The sequence below is a fragment of the Hyperolius riggenbachi genome, chromosome 5 (assembly GCF_040937935.1).
Source record: "Hyperolius riggenbachi isolate aHypRig1 chromosome 5, aHypRig1.pri, whole genome shotgun sequence".
NCBI classification, from domain to species: domain Eukaryota; kingdom Metazoa; phylum Chordata; class Amphibia; order Anura; family Hyperoliidae; genus Hyperolius; species Hyperolius riggenbachi.
This window is the reverse complement of record NC_090650.1, coordinates 126499879-126516712: the sequence shown is the minus strand read 5'-3', so window position 1 is coordinate 126516712 and position 16834 is coordinate 126499879. Positions and strand designations below refer to the sequence as shown.

The 16834-nt window shown below is 41.2% G+C and overlaps 1 long non-coding RNA gene across 3 annotated transcripts in view; it reads right to left on the bottom strand.

Moving 5' to 3' along the window:
• LOC137517499 (uncharacterized) overlaps positions 1 to 15134 on the bottom strand; it is a 196935-nt gene extending 181801 nt beyond the window's left edge. Inside the window, exon 1 of one of the 3 annotated variants that reach the window (XR_011020548.1) lies at positions 15051 to 15134. This is a non-coding gene — a long non-coding RNA (uncharacterized lncRNA). The other 2 variants (XR_011020550.1, XR_011020549.1) reach the window with 2 other exon arrangements.
• Positions 15135 to 16834: the final 1700 nt, after the last annotated feature.

The following is a 16834-nucleotide window of genomic DNA, read 5'->3' as shown; positions in this document are numbered from 1 at the left end:
CAAAAGGTTTTCCAATCAAAATCAAATTCTTCCACCAAGGCCCCGATTTCCCATGAGGCGAACGGTGGTTCAAACAACCCGGTATCTAGATAATCTCCATATGGGTGGGGATCAGGAACGAGAACAGATTTTTTAACTGCTTTAATATAGTGTGCGATCCTACCTATAATAGGATCCACATACGCTTTTGTCTCAGGCAATGACATCTGAAGCAAATCAAAGGTTCCCTCTGCCCTGGGAATTTTGGTTGGGCTGGTCATTCTGTAACGATTGTGGAATCGTATTCGCGGTCAGCGCACCAGGCGTGCGCTGACGCGGCGGATTTCCTCCACAAGCATATATTTGAGGACACCCAGGATAGGTGCTATGCACCCGCAGAGGGCAATTCCCCCGGCAGATGGCGCTGTGGAGTGCAGGCGAACACAGTCGCTGCACAGCCACAGATGCCAGACGGGAATTGTACAGATCCAGGACAAGGTACGATCAGGCAGGGCTGGATAGCCCACAAGAAACAGAGCAAAGGGACAGAACCAATGTGTGTCCACCAAACTAGTCGCCACCCAGCGACGGTGAACACACAACGGCGGAAACGAAGTGGGAATGCAATCGCAAGAATGGCGATTGTCGACAGAGACACTAGACTGAGCAAAACAGGGCACGAGGGTAGCAAAGGCACAGCAAATAATACAATAAGGAGATACGGAAAATAACAAACGCTAGCTAACCGCGAACACCGCACTCATTCGCAACAGTGCATGCGGTTATGCGCGGTCTCCACGTGATAAGCACAATAGAGACAAGCACGCCTAACTAACCATTAACAGACAAACATGAAACAGAGGACGCGAGCGCTTGCTTAATGGTTACCTCACCGAGCCTCCAGCAAGCGTAGCAGACAAGACAGACACACGAAAACAGGGACAAGCGAGAGATAGGATCCACAGAACTAGCGAAAAGTGGCTAGCGCGATCCAGGTACAGAGTAGCAGAACAGAAGGATCCCCAGCGCTAGCGAAAAGTGGCTAGTGCGATCCCCGAAGACAGAACAGAAGGATCCCCAGCGCTAGCGAAAAGTAGCTAGCGCGATCCCAGGAGACAGAACAGAAGGATCCCCAGCGCTAGCAAAAAGTGGCTAGCGCGATCCCAGGAGACAGAACAGAAGAGATAGCTGGTAGCAACTGCTGCACCAGCTATACTCCAAGAACAGAGATCAGAACCATTTCCTGTCGACCACCGTTGGGACAGGACAATGGCAACAGAACAAACAAACAGATAATACAACCTGACTGGGCTAGAAGGGGAGCCTAAAGCAACCCCCAGGAATTAACTATACTAGATAGCAATGGCTGACACTCCAGCAGTGTCCATCAGGAACAGACCATGGAAGGGAAATGACCAGCAAAGCCTTCTGGGAAACATAAAGCTCTTATAGTGCCAGTCATCAAATAAGGCAGGTAGGGGATTTGCATAACGAATGTATGCAAATTCCCCAGCAAGAGAACAGACCAGAACTTGCAATGGAAAGACAGGTCTCTGTTCCAGAGTCCTGCAGCATGCAAACCTAAACAATGGTCAAAAGGCTGCCTGCCTGCGCATGCAGCTGAGCGGATTCTCACACAATGACAGTCGTATCATCTGCAAACTTAACAATTATGTTTGAGGTATGGATAGGCTGGCAGTCATGGGTGAAACGTGCATAGAGGAACCTCATACCGAAGGTTGCTTCTGAGTTTCATTTGAACCAAGAACTTTCTCTGCCTACATTTCTCTCGGAAGGGGAATATCATCCTCTAGATGTGGGACAATCAATCAGATCATATCTAGAAGCTACAGGTTCTTTCAGATCATCCGATCATTTATTTGTTAGTTTCAGAGGTCCTAGGAAGGGCACACCAGTTACAGCCAGAACCATTGCTTCATGGCTAGTAAAGACTATTCAGAAGTGCTACAGTATTAAGGGGTTACCTGTGCCTAGAGAAATCAATGCTCATTCTACCACGGGCATGGCTGCTTCCTGGGCATGTTTTCTAAGGTTTCTGTGGAATCTGTATGTAGAGCAGCAGGATGGTCTTCTGTTAACACCTTTTTAAAACATTATCATGTTGATCCTGCAGTCTTGTCTTCTGTGGATTTTGGAAGAGCTGTATTATCTGTGTAAATAAATGTTGTTACTTTTGCAGCATTTGCAGCATTCCCTCCATCAAGTGTGATCTGTTACATCCCATAGGTATGCCGCCATGTTTGGTCCAGGAAATCGGAAAATTGTATACTCACCTTTCGTAATTTTCCTTTCCTGGATCAAACGATGGCGGCATACGAATCCCTCCCTCTTGTCCATTCGAGGACTGAATTTCACCAAGAATGGCTGGAGGGGGTGGGTCCAAAGAATTTATAGGTAGTCTGTCCTGTCGGGTTCAGGGGGCGGAGCCATAACCCATAGGTATGCCGCCATCGTTTGATCCAGGAAAGGAAAATTACGGAAGGTGAGTATACAATTTTCCGATTTGTTTTTGTTTTAATACTCTAATTCCCTATAAACTAAACAAGCCACGCCCACAGGTTTTCAGAGAGTCAAGGCATTTTCAGACAGTAGCAAGGGCTCATGGGAGCTCAGTCTGGACAGGAGGAGGGGGAGGTATTACTAGCCATAGATTTCAGAGGCAGAGGGGAGGAGGGAGGAGGAGGGGGATTAGTTTTTTTTCACAGGCTGAGTGCTCAAGATGCAGATAAGCCTGCCTCTGTGTAATGTTTACAAACAACATGGCTGCTGTCATTGTATCACAGGAAGAAATAATAATCTTCTAATGAAGCTGTTTGCAGCTAGATTTGCTGTGTAAATTACCTAAACTTTAGATAAGATATATAGACAAGTTACTTGTTATAGTTAGTTTTTCATCTCAGATCTGCTTTAAATAAAAAAAGAAAAATGATCCACTAGGAGAAAACTTGGGGAAAAAAGTTAATTGCATAAGGGCCTGTTTGTTATTTGTATGCATTAACTACTCAAGCTCAAGCTGCCCCTGCTGCTGCTCGCAACCGATCATGCGTGCTCCAGCCACCACCCATTAGCTTGGAGACTGATCTAAGTCCCCATTAGAACGATCGCTGGCTTCTATGAGAAGCCGCGATCGTTCTAAGTTACACATCCCCTCTTAACTTCCTGTAAGTGTACATTGTACACTTACAGGACGCCTAAAAAAAATGACTGAGGACAGCTTGTGGCCAAATAGTAAGATTACACCTACATACATTTTTTTTAACAAACATAACCAAACTTACATATATAATTAACTACTTACTTCCCACACTCCTAAAAATACCCCAATAAAACTTTTAATTAAAAAAAATAAAAAATGACAATTAAAAAAAACATAAATAGTTATCTTAGGGTCTAAACTTTTTTTTAATATGCATGTCAAGAGGGTATATTACTATTATTTTTTTAAATTATGAGCTCGTAAATAGTGATGGAAGCAAAACTGAAAAAAATGCACCTTTATTTCCAAATAAAATATTGGCGCCATACATTGTGATAGGGAAATAATTTAGATGGTGTAATAACCTGGACAAATCTGTGTATGGTATGCACCAATGGGGGAAAAAATCAAAGAAAGTGACGTGCCACGACTCGAATCACCTGTGCACTCCCAGGTGACTAGTAAAGTCCAATTCCAAAAGAGTCGGCACCGTCTTAGTAAAAATAGCTCTTTATTCCATCTCAAAAGTTAAAATAGAACAGCATGGTGTATGGCAGGACAGCGACAGCTCCGCTGTTTCGGGTCATCTACCCGAAACAGCGGAGCTGTCGCTGTCCTGCCATACACCATGTTGTTCTATTTTAACTTTTGAGATGGAATAAAGAGCTATTTTTACTAAGACGGTGCCGACTCTTTTGGAATTGAATATAACCAGGACAAATAACATACATGGGTTTTAATTATGATAGCATGCGTTATTTTAAAACTATAATGGCCAAAAACTAAGAAAAAATGTTTTTTTTTTCCATTTTCTTTCTTAATATTTCAGTTAAAATGCATTTTGAATAAAATATTTCTTAGCAAAATGTACCACCCAAAGTAAGCCTAATTGGTGGTGGAAAAAAACAAGATATAGATCATTTTATTGTGAAAAGTAGTGATAAAGTTATTGGCAAATGAATGAAGGTGAAAGTTGCTCGGATGCATAAGGTGAAAAAACACTGAAGGCTAAAGTGGTTAATTACTGTTTTGTTTTTTGTTTTTTTTGACGATAGGTATTTTCATCTTAACCACTTGATGACCCACCCTTTACCCCCCCTTAAGGACCAGCGCTGTTTTGAGTGATCTGTGCTGGGTGGGCTCTGCAGCCCCCAGCACAGATCAGGTTGCAGGCAGAGAGATCAGATTGCCCCCCTTTTTTCCCCCCTATGGGGATGATGTGCAGGGGGGTCTGATCTCTCCTGCCTGCCTGGGTGTTGCGGGGGGGGCACCTCAAAGCCCCCCTCCGCGCCGAAATCCTCCCCCTCCCTCTCCTACCTGGCCCCCCCGGCGATCGAGGCTGCACAGGACGCTATCCGTCCTGTGCAGCCAGTGACGGGACGTCCCCTGTCACATGGCGGCGATCCCCGGCCGCTGATTAGCCGGGGATCGCCGATCTGCCTTACGGCGCTGCTGCGCAGCAGCGCCGTACAATGTAAACAAAGCGGATTATTTCCGCTTGTGTTTACATTTAGCCTGCGAGCCGCCATCGGCGGCCCGCAGGCTATTCACGGAGCCCCCCGCCGTGATTTGACAGGAAGCAGCCGCTCGCACGAGCGGCTGCTTCCTAATTAATCAGCCTGCAGCTGGCGACGCAGTACTGCGTCGCTGGTCCTGCAGCTGCCACTTTGCCGACGCACGGTATAAGCGTGCGGTCGGCAAGTGGTTAAACAATATTTTGAAAAAAAAACTTTAAAAAAAAACCTTTGAAACACAATATAATATATTTAAGACATTGAATAAAATGACTCAGAACTTCTCCCTGAGAAATGCCTTGTTTTGTGATCAGTATATTAAGAATACAGTAATTGACCCACATGCAATTAACTTTTTCTCCTGAATTTTCTCAAAGGTGATAATTTCTCACCTTGTCAATTTTTAAACTACCGACAAGCAAGAAAATATTTAAAATTGTAATAGTACAGTAGTTGTTCATCTACTTTTTGGTACTTTGGCTCATATGCAATTAACTTTTTCTCTTGAGTTTACTCCTAAGTGATATTTTCAAAATTGTCAACAAAATGTATTTTAAGCCACCAGCAAGCAAAAAAACACTCAAAATAATGTTGATAGTACTTTGTAAACTACTTTTTGGTACTTTTTCAATTGCAAGGTGCTGAAAAGGTTAACTAAAAGATGAAAAATTATCTCCTAGGAGAAAACTCAGTGGAAAAGGTAAATTGCATATGGGCCCTTTTATATCTAATAACACATGTGTAAGCTACCAAGAAAGCCATTGCAGTAGTACTAAAGAACTGAGATCTAGGCCCATACGAAATTAACTTTTTCTCCATGGATATATAATTCTACATCTTCTATTAAAGTGGATCCGAGATGAACTTTTACTCCTTGCATAATTGTGTTCCTTACATATAGTTTATAGGGCATTTCTCAAGCCAAATACGTGTTTTGTTTTGTTTTAATACCCTAATTTCCTATAAACTAAACAAGCCACACCCACAGCTTCTCCAGAGTGCCTTGGCGCTTGCAAGGGATTGTGGGATTTCAGTCTGGGCAGGTGAAAAAGGTGTTACTAGCTATAGATTTCAGAGGCAGAGTTTTCACAATCTGAGAGCTGCAGTGCAGATACAGATCAGTTGCCTGTGTAATGGAGGAGATAAGAGTGGAGTTTTCACAGAATATGCAGATTAGCATGCCTAGATACAGATAAGCTTGCCTGTGTGTGTAATTGTGTAATAGTGACAAGCAGAAAACATGTCTTCTCCCATTGTATCACAGGGAAAAATATTAATATACTGTTGAAGCTGTTTGAAGATAGATTTGCTGTGTAAACTATCTAAACTTTAGATAAGATATATAGACAAGTCACTTGTTATATTTAGTTTTTCATCTCGGATCCGCTTTAAATACAACTTTTCAGCATGTTGCAATTGAAAAAGTACCACAAAGTTGGTGAAAAAGTACTATCAAACTATTTAGAGTCTTTTCTTGCTCCTGGGCCCATATGCAATTCTCATTTTCTCTTAAGTTTTCTCCTAGGAGATAATGTGTAATCATCTGTTTAAAATAACTTTTCAGCACGCTACAATTGAAAAAGTACCAAAAGTAGGTAAAAAAGTACTGTCAAAATTATTCAGGGCATATTGACAGTGGGACGGTGCCGTTTAATGCAATGTTAAAGTCGCAGCGCATCTGCGTTTAGAGGTAACGCACTGCAAGCAGTGAGTTACTATAACACAACATTTTCGTCCCATAGGATTATCATTCCAGTACTGTAAACTGTGTTATAAGACTTTATAATGCAGCTCCGCAATGTGCCACTGTGAATGCGACCCCTGTGAATGTGAATGTACCTTTTTGTTTCCTGGTGGCTTAAAATGCATTTTATTAACAAGGTGTAAAAATATCAACTTGGAGAAAACTAAGGAGAAAAAGTCAATTGCATATGGGCCCTGGTCTCCAAAAGAACACAATAAGGGCTTGTTCACACTATTAGCGCTTTTGTATTTTTTTAAGCACCGGCGATTTTTAAAAGTACTTTAAAGGGAACTAGAGATGAAGCACCCTCATGTATTTTACCATATATATTAGTGGGAACATTACAGAAAACACCTACTCTGCTCTCTGTTTCATTCTTCTCTGCTAAATCTGCCTGTTATCAGCCCTGATAAGAATCCCCGACTGAGCATTCAGTTTAGCTTTTACTGAAATGATTATAGCTGAGTCAGTCTTCTGTGATATCTTTTCAAGCCTAAGCCTGCCCCCTTGTGGCTCTGCTTTGCTGCTTTGAGGATAAATAGCAGCAAAGCAGAGCCACAAGGGGGCAGACTTGGGCTTGAAAAGACATCACAGAAGACTGACTCAGCTATAATCATTCCGGTGAAAGCTAGACTGAATGCTCAGTCGGGGAATCTTATCAGGGCTGATAACAGGCAGATTTAGCAGAGAAGAATGAAACAGCGAGCAGGGTAGGTGTTTACTGTCATGTTCCCATTGATATATATGGTAAAATACATGGGAGTGCTTCGTCTCTGGTTCTCTTTAAAAGCACTTGTGCTATAATTTTCTATGTGACTATTCTTACATGACGATGAGCTTTCTTTCCAATCGCAAACGCGGCCCCTGCACCATTTCCTGAGCATTTGTACTTCAATGCAAGGTATAGGAAAATCGCTGAGTGCTTGAAAAAGCGGTTGGAAAAGCGATTTTGTGAGTGCTTTAAAAAAAAAAATACCATTAAAGAGATTCAGTTCCAGGCCAAAGAGTTTACTTCTGGATTGACTGGAAAGAAAAAAACAAAACGCTAATCACCACACAAAACCACTAATAAAATCACTAATCACTCTAAAATCGCCAGCAAAATCTATTTAAAAAGTGCTCACAAAAGCACTCAGCGCTTGCGATTGCGCTAGGCCGCTAGCGATTTATAATGTGAACTAGGCGTAAAGGATTGTAATTTTGTTCAAGAAGAGGTCTGTCTTAAAAGGCAGACATTACTCAACTTCTATACTCTCACTGTTTTACATAACCACTCCACTAGACCTTTTTTTTAGGACTGCCTGACAAATGTGAGAAAACAAGAGAATAAAGATGACCATACACTAGTCTATATTTTTTATTGATATTTGGCAGATTTAATCAAATCTGCTAGACATCAATGCTGCAAACAATTCCCAATCAATTTTCGGCTGAAATTGTTCAATCTAGTGGATTCTGCCAGATCAAATTTTGCTCAGTTGTCGGCCGGTCAGAAGTGTGGCACTAGTAGTAGTCCATTTTGGGTCGACCAATATAGCATCAGCTCTCACCGCATACATGTAAAAAATATGGGCGCAGGGTGGAGCCGGAAAATTGCTCACCATGGTCCTGCAAAAATCCCGGAGGCGTTAATTATTATTCCCCTTCCAAGCAGCCATGAACACCGGGGAGAGACGTAATTCAACTGCCGTCTTTCGCCAGTGGCCAAATTACCTTCTGTGCGCCGCTATAGCCGTAAATCACATTATGGCATATGGCTGCGCATGGTGCACCCAAATTTCCTGGTGCCTATTTTTGTTTTGACTCTCACCTGTTTTCCTCTGGTGTCTTCTTTCCACCGCCAGGGCTTCTTCTTGTCTCTTCACTCCGGGGGAGCAGGGGATTTGCGTGACAAACACTAGAGGCTAAATACTAGAGGCCTCTAGTGGTCAGGTAAGGTAGGTAAGGTATGTGCTCCCAGTGCTTGGCTTCTAGTGTTTACTTAGGCGATACACAATTCCCCGGGAGAAAAGAGACAGGTAGAATCTCCAGCTGTGGAGAGAAGACATAGGAGGAAGCAATGCCAGACAGGTGAGAGCAGTCCCTTTGCCTCTGCATTCTACATGAGCCTGGGGGGGGGGGGGTTAATCGATTGCATACTGAAATCTTGTGTGTGGAGGGATTGAATTATATAGATTCCTCTCTGATCAGATAATGGCCTGAGGGGGATCTACTTGTTGGCCACATTGACCAATGTCTATTACACCACAAAAAGGTTTTACGTAGTAGATTTGTACTTTCACTCTAAAATAAAGAATGTCTGTTTGAAGTGTTGGGTTTATTGAGAAATACTAGTGTATTTCTAAGTCCCATTTATTAAATTTTTTTTTGAAATTAAGGAAATATTCATTCAAATTGTGATTAATTCATCACTGTTTGGTGCCCTCTTGTGTAGTATGTTATCTACTGCATGTTTGGCTTCTCAAAATATCTTTGAATTTGCAGATATGTTCCTGTTATGTTTTGCCATGTACTACCAAATATAATTGCCAATTTTGTATAAGGCTAATATTAATGTCTGTAATTTTCACACACAAAAAAAACCAACTGTGTTTAAAGTGGGTTTTTTTGGTTTACATTTGGAACTGACATCTATAAGGACGCTTGAGCCCTCTGCTGCATATTAAAAAAAACACATAAAAACGCAAGCGTTTTTCAAGCATTTTGAAATGCATTTGATACGTTTAACGCATTTAAACTCGTTAGAATGCCCGAAAAAACGCATTTCAAAAACACTTGAAAAACGCATGCATTTTTAAAAATGCAGCAGTGGGCTCAGGCCCTAACAATGTAAATTTTGAGTATTGTTTACCGTCATCTAAAATGTTTACATAACAAAGCATTGCAAATATGTTCTCACTGAAGTCTGATTTTGACTGCATTAGCTGCATGCTTGTTATCACCAGGACTGCCAGGCAACCGGTATTGCTTAAAACTAAGATGGCAGCCTCCATATCCCTCTAAGTTCAGGAGTTTTTGAGGTGTTATTATAATTCTGTTGTTCTCTCTTCTTGCAAATTATACTTTTCTTATGTACTAGAATGTTGGCACTGGAGATTACCCAATAACCTCATTCTTTTTTTCATTATAATCCAAATTTTATTGATTTAACTTGTATATATTCAAGCATCGTAATACAGTCGGGTTGCAGTATATAAGATTATACAGACGTAAAGATGTACCGAACTGCATGGCAACATTTACATCATACGTTAGAAATTATGATATCTTATGAAAGTGCTACACTTGCCACGGATACAGAACATATGCTATTGATTAGAGTACCTGGTACAGTCCAACATTACCTCCTAGAGGCTGACAGTACCTTGGTAGCATATTGATATGATTCAACTGTTCCTCCCAGATGGACCTTTGACAAGGACCCTAGAACAGAAGGTATCGCTTGCGAGTTCTGTAGGTAAGTAATAAAATGTCTGGCGGCAACTATATATAACTGTTTTTGTATATAAACCAAAACTGTAGGAACTAGGTATGTGTTACATGTGAGTATACGGAATCTAAAGGGGATCGTGTGTCTTGTGTTTGTGCAGTCTGCTGATGGGATACATCAGACTCAGAAAGGGCATCTTAAAGTGGGGAGAAGGAAGACCATTCCTCCGGTAATGAGTAACCTGTGGTAACCATAGTGGTTCTATTCCTAATTCTGATCTCCATATTTAAATTCTTTTTGACTAGAGCCAGTAGATGTGGGAAGGCAAATTTATCAGTGGATTTCCAGTTTGAGGTTATCAAATGTAATGCTGCGAGAATTGTGTGGCATATAATAGGTTGTGCTGATTTGGGGATTTTATAAAGATCAATCAATAGTAAAGCTAATTGGGGGGTTAGTTGGAAGTCTGGTAGTATCAGAGACTTGATTAATTGCTCAGTGTTGTACCAGAGTTTAGCAACCAGCGGGCATGCCCAGAACATGTGAAAATAGGTACCTATGTCGGAGCCACATTTCCAACAAGTAGGGGAGGAGTTTTTAGAAAAGGACGCTACCTTTCTGGGGGCAATAACCTCATTCTATGAGGGCCATGCCTCCTTAGAGGAGTGCCTAATAAGGATCAGACCCTTCTTCAGACTCAGTTCTTTCGTTAAACACACCCCTAGCACTGTTGACATATAATACAGTATAATCTTTTTATAATAAACTTGTGTATAGTAAACATTTGGATATCGTAAACTCTCCAGGTTCTGGCCAATCTCCATTATAAGTCTCTTGGAGGAACGCCTGGTATAGTTAACACAAATATAATAAAACTTCTGTTATAGTAAACATGTTTTTTGGCTGACTCTGGATATAGTAAAAAGTGGGTGGCGCATGCATCATATGTCAGTGTGACACCCATAGCTGCTGCTCTCTCCAGGCTGGTTGCAGGTGAGTTGATGCCTGATAACATTTGTAAGACAAGAAGAATGATACCGGTGCTGGATATACAGTAATGTACAAATAAGCAGCCTGGAAAAATAAAGAATAATGTGAATGTAACCCAAAGAGGAGGATGCAGCTCACCACTTCCACTTTGCAATCACCAATAAAGGTACATACACACCATGGCTTTTTCTAAACTACCGGTCGTTTGGATGTTTGAACATCCAGTCGTTTGGACGTCAAATCAGGCGTGTGTACGGTCGGTCGTTCAGCTGTTAAGACTGGATTTCAACGATCTGCTTGGCGGATTTGACGTCCAAACGGCCGGACGTTCAAACGTCCAAACGATCGGTCGTTTACAAAAATCCGACATGTGTATGAGCCTTTAAAGAGAATCTGTATTGTTAAAATCGCACAAAAGTAAACATACCAGTGCGTTAGGGGACATCTCCTATTACCCTCTGTCACAATTTCGCCGCTCGCCACCGCATTAAAAGTGGTTAAAAACAGTTTTAAAAAGTTTGTTTATAAACAAACAAAATGGCCACCAAAACAGGAAGTAGGTTGATGTACAGTATGTCCACACATAGAAAATACATCCATACACAAGCAGGCTGTATACACCCTTCCTTTTGAATCTCAAGAGATCATTTGTGTGTTTCTTTCCCCCTGCATCTCTCATGCACTGAAGTTTCAGGCAGCTCTTTTCTTCCTGCAAACAGCTTTGCCCTTGTCTGAATTTCCTCAGTATGTGAAGGCCCAGCCAGCTCAGAGGAGATTTATCCAGCTTGTAAAAGATAAGAGAGAAGAGATAAGCTGCTCTAATCTAAATAATACACAGGCAGTGTGCAGAGAGGGGCCTGGAAGGGAGAGTTCAAGCAGAACCACAACACTGAAGAACTTGGCAGCCTTCCAGACACAGGCCGACAAGTCTGACAGGGGAAAGATACATTGATTTATTACAGAGACTGTGATAGCAGAACGTGCTGCAGTAAGGCAGAACACATTAGAATAGCTTTTGGAACTTGTAGGATGATAAAAAACAGGATGCAATTTTTGTTACGGAGTCTCTTTAAAGTATTGTCACAGTCCTTCCACGAGATTGTATGCACTCCTGGGTATCTCTTCCCTTGTTAGTGATGATGCTCCTGGTAGCGTGTGGAGTGCAATACAGGCTACTTTTCACTTGTTGTGTAGATCAAAGCGGGCCTACACGATGCAAAACTAAGGAGAGTGGAGAGGAGAGTGCTAAGTTCAGCCTGCTGAGGTATCAGTGCCATTTGCATTACAGATGCGAGTGGCTTATCATGATTGGCTACATTTTAAAGAGAGGCTTCAGGATTTGCCCAAGTGTGAGCAGAAAGTTTTGCAGGACACATGATGCAAGTCCCGCCCACGGAGGTATCGGAGCCACTCACAGGACGCGAGTGCCTGCCTCTATTCAGTGATGGCTGCAATTTTTAAGGAGCTCTGGATACTGTACCAGAAATGTGTCCAGCCTGGCTATGCAGCCCTAAGGTACACTTAACCTTGTAGTCCACCAAATGTGCAAGTGCTTGTTCTGTACCTCCAAGGAGAGGACAGAGTTGCTCCTTTGCAGCAGAAAATGTACCAGGGCATGCTGGGCCATTTCTATTACAATTTCTGATATAGTCAACTTCTGATATAGTAAACCACTTTTCCCGGTCCCTTGAAGTTTACTATAATAAGATTATATTGTACCAATAATAACCTGTGAAAGTTAGACATACTTAACTACATCATCCTGCTTTTAAAAATAAGACAAAAACAAGTCCAGATTTATAATTCCTGAAGACTCTACATAGGAGCAACCAGTTTATTCGGAACACTGGCACTTCCTGCTTACTCTAATCTCCAGCAGAGTAGAGTAGAGATGAGTAGAGGAATTTCCAACAAAATTTGTAACAACACAGCAAATTAGTATTATTATTTAGTATTTATATAGCGCCGACATCTTCCGCAGCGCTGTACAGAGTATTTATAGTCTTGTCACTAACTGTCCCTCAAAGGAGCTCACAATCTAGTTCCTACCATAGTCATATGTCTATATTGTGTAGTGCATGTATATTTTAGTCTAGGGCCAATTTTAGGGGGAAGTCAATTAACTTATATGTATGTTTTTGGAACGAGGGAGGAAACCGGAGTGCCCGCAGGAAACCCACGCAGACACGGAGAGAACATACAAACTCCTTGCAGATGTTGACCTGGCTGGGATTCGAACCGGGGACCCAGAAATGCAAGGCGAGAGCGAAACCACTATGCCACCGTGCTGCCCTAATATCTCATTGACCATCTCAACAGCAGAGAACAAAGGTGATAATTTCTGTGCCGATACATACTAAGCCTATGTTCACATCTGAGCAGAGAAGGGACGTTTTTTGTCCGTTCTCCACTGATTGCAAAACTGACAGTGAACGGCTCCTATTTTATATATAGGAGCCGTTCAAACTTGTAAAGCTGCAATCTATCCACTGCGGTAAGTGGACTCACTTCTGTGCAGACCATGATAATCCTGGAAGAGCAGATTCATTTTCCATATAGCCTATGGGGTAACACATCTGCACTGGATTCCAGCCATACCACAGCAAACCATCGAACTACACTGTCCACTCCCGTTGGCAGCACCCGATCTGGGGCAAGTGGGAACCGAGCCTAAAGGTAGCCATACACTTATCAACATTTTTTGATCGACCATTAGATCAGATTTTTTCATCGAATCAAAGGTGAATCGAATACACTGAAAAGTGATTGATATTGGGCTGAAAATCAACATTTTAGTGAATTGCACAGGAATCAGCAGTCATTTCAGCTACTTTTGATCCACTGTAGACGGATTTACTGCTTCTGACCATGCATTTTCTGTCATCGATCTCACTGCACGTTTTAGTGATCAAAAGACATATTCCATAATTTGGATGAAATCTGCACAACACCGCTACCAGTGTGTGGGGTTGTGTTCGATTTATTTTCAATCAAAGTTTAAAAAATTTTTTTTTCCACTAATTGAACAGAATTAGTCACTACTGGACGTGCTGACATCATAAGCAAGATGGTGGCTTACATCAAGATGAAAAAAAAGTTAGCAGAATTCAGCTATATAGAAAAAAAAGCATGCTGGGGTACGTGCGTCTCTTATTTCAAGATTCTAACAGTGTCACGGTTGCCTGAATTGCGCATTAAATATGGGTTTGCTTTAAAGTCGCTAACGCAAGAACACATTTTTTGACTATCAGCTTTGAAGTTCTGAAGCTGTAAGTCAATTTAGTCTCTCGAACAGAGGTGTTAACACCTTCTAATTTATGCATTTAATTCATTTTTACACTCTCGAGAAATTTGCATTCTGTGAATTCCTACAAAAATCTGACATATTACAATATATTCTCAAAGACTAATTGTAAGGACTTTGTGTTTGGCAGTAATGTATATTTCATGAAGATGCAAATAGGTCTCTTTTTCACATAATTTTGCAGTTTTTATTCTATAGTTACTTCAAGCTTTACGAAACTTGACATTAACTGACAAAAGAGATGAATAGACTATAAAACAAAATATATTTCGAAACAATATGGTGTGGTTCCACTTATTAATCGCAACTGCTTTTAAGATATTTCTTATTAATTGGTGTTAAAGCAACATGTTATATACAAACTGAAATTAGACTATACAGGCAGCCCTACTGCTGTGTGAAGCATAAATAGTCCTTTATTAAACAAAGTAGTTTGCATTAAATCACTTTATTAAAGAAATTAACAAAGGCATAGAAATTAAATCCAAATACAACATGAGAAAAGTAGTACAAACCAGATGGGCTATAATATGAGGTGTGGAGAGAGAATATATCTCGAGGTGACATCGGGATAACAAGAAGTACATGTTACATGATGGCTGACCCCTGAGACTTGCATCCAAAATGAATTACAGTAGAATCCCTTTATAGTAAACATCAATGGATCGGAAAAAGTGGTTTACTATATCAGAAGTTTGCTATATCAGAAAAGGTCAGACTCTAGCGCATAAACTATACTATACTGTAATGCAAAATCGACATACCGACACAGGTGGATGGTGGGTGAAGAGGGAAGGCTTGACCACTGTTCTGTATCATTGGTGCTTGTTTTAAGGCTACGTTACCCTATGCAAGCACTTTCTGGTATTTACCTCCAGTTGTAGTGATGTTATTACATCCGCATGTGCACTCATTCAAATCTACTAGGGAGGCATGCTCCTCGCTACCAAGGTTACGCATCTCTAACATCTGACCATAGTGGCTACAGCAATCAGCTGTTATGCCATATGTGCTCTCTATCGCCATCTAGTGTCCAAATCTGAGTCACACTATATTAAAGAGGAACTGCAGTGAAAAAAGCATAATGAAAAAGTGCTTAATTTTTACAATAATTTATTTATAATTTATAAATGATTTAGTCAGTGTTTGCCCATTGTAAAATCTTTCCTCTTACACTTTGAAATGTATCACATTGTCAAATCTTTACTGCTGGAAGGTGATGTCTGATGGAAACAGATGCTGCTTTTTTTGGCAGTTGGAAACAGCTGTTATTTCCCACGATGCAACAGGGATCCCACAGTGTTGGCAGTACTTAGGTGCTGATATTACACTGTGGGAGGGATATCATTACTATATCAGCCATACAGCGCCCCCTAATGATCTTTTTTTAGAAAAGGTAAAGATTTCTCATGGGAAAGGGGGTATTAGCTACTGATTGGGATGAAGTTCAGTCCTTGGTCACAGTTCCTTGCTGGCAGAGAGGAGGGAAGGCAGTTGCAAGATCAGATTGCGAGGAATGTTGCCAAAAATAACTTGAGAAAAAGAAGCGTTAAGAACTGTGCTAAAAGAAAAGAGGGAAAATAGCAAAGAAAAGACCAAGAATTTAGTAAGGAAGTACCTTGTGCAAAAAACCTACCATACGTCACCTGAAATCGTATAGTGGGACTGGGATGGCAGATGAGAGTGAGATAAAACTGGAGAGAACTGAGCGAGAAGGAGCAAAGCTACAAAACCAGTACATCAATCACAAAGGACTCTGCAAAATAGCATTTGCGAGGCAGGTGCATACAATGTCAAAGAGAATGATGATGCTGCATTAATCATCAACAAACTAAAAGTGGAAGATCATGAAGGAAAAATGGGAGGAGAAAAGAGATAGTGGCAGGGACAGAGCTGATGTGGAGGAGCAATAGATCAAGGATCCAGAAAGCAAGTTTGTGGTCATTCAACCCCTGTGGTCCAGTGGTATCGTTTCTAATAATTAGAAGCAACTCTTCCTATCCTGTAAGGGTTTGAGGTCTCTGCACCCACCTGTTATGAATTGCATGGAGATTGTGCGCTGCACATGGAGCAACGCACAAACCCGCAACAAGGCAGAAATGTCACTGATTAAGAATAAAACTGAAAAAACAGGAGTAAGAGTAATGGAGATGTATTAGTAATGAAACAAAGTAAATGCTGTGCATTAAACTGATGCACAGCAACAATGAACAATATCAAGCAGCCAAATGTATTCAATAGGCATACATGCATTACCACAAGGATCAGATATGAACAGACAATTGGCTTCAATTCATCAAAGGGTGTTCGATAACAAAACCCCAGTCCTTAAAATACCGCATTCGGTATTTTACACTTCACTGTGCTAATTCATCAATATTTTCCCATGTGCGGTAGAGGTTCGTTAAAGAGAAACTCCAACCAAGAATTGAACTTTTTCCCAATCAGTAGCTGATACCCCATTTTACATGAGAAAGACAATGATTTTCACAAACAGACCATCAGGGGGCGCTGTGTGACTGATTTTGTGCTGAAATCCCTCCCACAAGAACCTCTGAAGACCGCGGTACTGCTGGCAAACAGCCACAATGTAACAATGTTCAGAGACAGGAAACAGCTGTTATTAGCTGTCTAACAGCCAGAGCAGCTAGAAACA